The sequence below is a fragment of the Pogoniulus pusillus genome, chromosome 21, assembly GCF_015220805.1.
Source record: "Pogoniulus pusillus isolate bPogPus1 chromosome 21, bPogPus1.pri, whole genome shotgun sequence".
NCBI lineage: Eukaryota > Metazoa > Chordata > Aves > Piciformes > Lybiidae > Pogoniulus > Pogoniulus pusillus.
Window position 1 is genome coordinate 9,255,281 of NC_087284.1, and position 2,738 is coordinate 9,258,018.

The following is a 2,738-nucleotide window of genomic DNA, read 5'->3' on the forward strand; positions in this document are numbered from 1 at the left end:
GAACTCCAAAGGTTTAAAAATCAATGTGGGAATTCCCCTCCAGGACTAAAAGCAACATGTTTCCAACTTACAACAAACATAATGTTTCATCCTGGCTTAGTGGTATTCTACCACAGAGGGGGTTTGATATTCCTTCATCAAGGTTTCCTCAAATAGCAATCTTTTCCAATCAGCTTTAAGAAATGCTTCCTCACACTCCCTCCATCAAATTAGATATACATCTTTGGGGCTCAAAATAAAAGGTATTGGCACTTTCCACTTCCTTCAGTAGAACCTCCTGTACAGAAGCTTAGTAATGTTATTCCACCTGCCCACTGCAGAGTGCCTACAATGGGAGACAGGCAGAACAAAGAGGACACAGTCTCAAGCTGCACCAGGGCAGGTTTAAGCTGGACATAGGGAAGAAGTTCTTCACAGAAAGAGTGATTGGCATTGGAATGGGCTGCCCGGGGAGGTGGTGGAGGTGTTTAAAAGGAGGCTGGATGAGGCACTTAGTGCCATGGTTTAGTTAATTAGGAGGGTTGATAGGTTGGACTCGATGATCTTAGGTCTTTTCCAACCTGGTTAATTCAGTGATTAGGCCTTCTTCTTTTGCCTATTTAGTGCATCGAGATGGGAAGGAAACAGAAGAGGATGAGAGGTGTATGAAGACAAGGACACCTCCTTTAGAGGTCTCTGTCTCTTGTGAGAGTCTCCCCCCAGTGACGAAAGATGGGAAATGACTTCATGAGGTTTTGCTACCAGCACTGACAGACAAATCAGACACACCTACTCTGCAGAACGCTTGGTAGGGGCGTGGCAGAAAACCAAACCAAACAAACTCCTAAACACAAAACCCAAACCCAAATGGAGCTACCAGATAATTCAGTGTTCTAGCTGAATTCCAGTTATGAAAACAGAATGAAGAGCTATTCACTTTGGACTTCTACTGAAAAGGGAAATGAAGCAGCTCCAGTTGCAACATGGCCTTTGTCCATTTCAAAACTTTTAATTCTCCAACATCTTATCAGCCTTCTGCTTGAAAACACGTTTAAAGTCATATAGATTCCTTCATGCACCTCTGATTTTAGCACTCGGGTAATTTCTTTCTAAAAGACTGAACTTTCATGATTTTGGATTTAGTTTAAGAAGTGTCTTAGGACTTTCCCTTGCTCTGGTCTTGGAGTTAGCTAGTCGCTCAAAGCCCTCTTACCATAGAACTGAAACATAATATAGGAGTTTCATAGATAGTTCCATGTTCAGCAGTGGCACAGAAAGACAGCTACCTTAACTATTATTCCCACTAGGAAGAATGAACATCACTTGGCTCATCAGAATTCACAAGCACTTCCAGGGGACACAAGCACTAATTATATACTAACAGCAGCTCCTACAATAAAGGTGGATTTTGTCCATTTACAGAATCGTAATTATTTAGGCTGGGATAGACCTCTGAGATCATCAAGTCCAGCCTAACACCACCACATCACAGAATTGATCAGGTTGGAAAAGACCTTCAAGACTGTAATTTTGATATTGGAGTCGTGGTTCATAAGTTGTCCATGGGACAGCAATGTGCCCTCATGGCCAAGAAGGCATATAGTATACTTGAGTGCATGAATCATAACGTTATTGAGGCTAAAATAGGCTGGACTTCATGATCTCAGAGGTCTTATGACCTAGCACCACCACATGGACTAGACCGTGTCACTACATGCCACATCCAGTCTTTCCTCAAACCCCTCCAGGTATGGTGGTGACTCCACTACCTCCCTGGGCAGTCCATTCCAGTGTTTAATGACCCTTTAATTGAGGAAATGCTTCCTAACATCCAACCTAAACCTCCCCTGGCACAGCTTCAGGCCATGCCCTCTCATCTTGACAAGTTGGATGTGACATGGTGTAATGGATGTGATAGTGTTAGGTCAGCTGTGCTGGGGTGAGCCCAACCCCCACTTTTGTTACAGTTTGATGACACCAGGTCCGATGACAGTACTCACTCAAATTCTGCACATCCTTTGGCTGGGTAGTTTCCTTCTCTGGAGACTTTCAAGACCTGTCTGGATTGTGGTTTCAGAAAGTCCAGTGCAGAGCCAGAAAGATGATGAAGGGAATGGAACGTCTTTCTTACGAGGAGAGACTGGAGGGAGCTGGGGCTCTGCTGCTTGGAGGAAATTGAGAGGTGACATCATTCACGTTTATAAATATGTAAAGGGTGAGTGCCAAGAGGCTGGAGCCAGGCTCCACTTGGTGATGCCCAATGACAAGACAAGGGGCAGTGGGTGGAAGCTGAGGCACAGGAAGTGCCATGGAAACATAAGGAGGAATTTTTTTTCCCTGTGAGGGTGACAGAACACTGGAACAGGCTGCTGAGGGGGGTTGTGAAGTCTCCCTCTCTGCAGCTATTCAAAATCTGCCTGGATGCATTCCTGTGTGATCAGGTATAGGTGATCCTGCTCTGGCAGGGGAGTTGGACTGGATGAGCTTTTGAGGTCCCTTCCAACTCCTAACATCTTGTGATCCTGTACTGTGCACCTCTGCCCTGAACTGCTAAACTAGAGGGATATATTACCCCCTCTGCTGTCCTACAAAATGGAGAAGTTCCTGCTGAACGAAGCCCACATTTTGAAAAGGGAAAAAAGATTTTTTTTTCATTAAATAAAATTACAAAATAAGAAAAAAAAAACCCACCAAGGCTCTGTAAATGAGTTTATGCTTGCACTTCATCTCACCCCTTAAGGAGCTTAGAAGTCACAAAC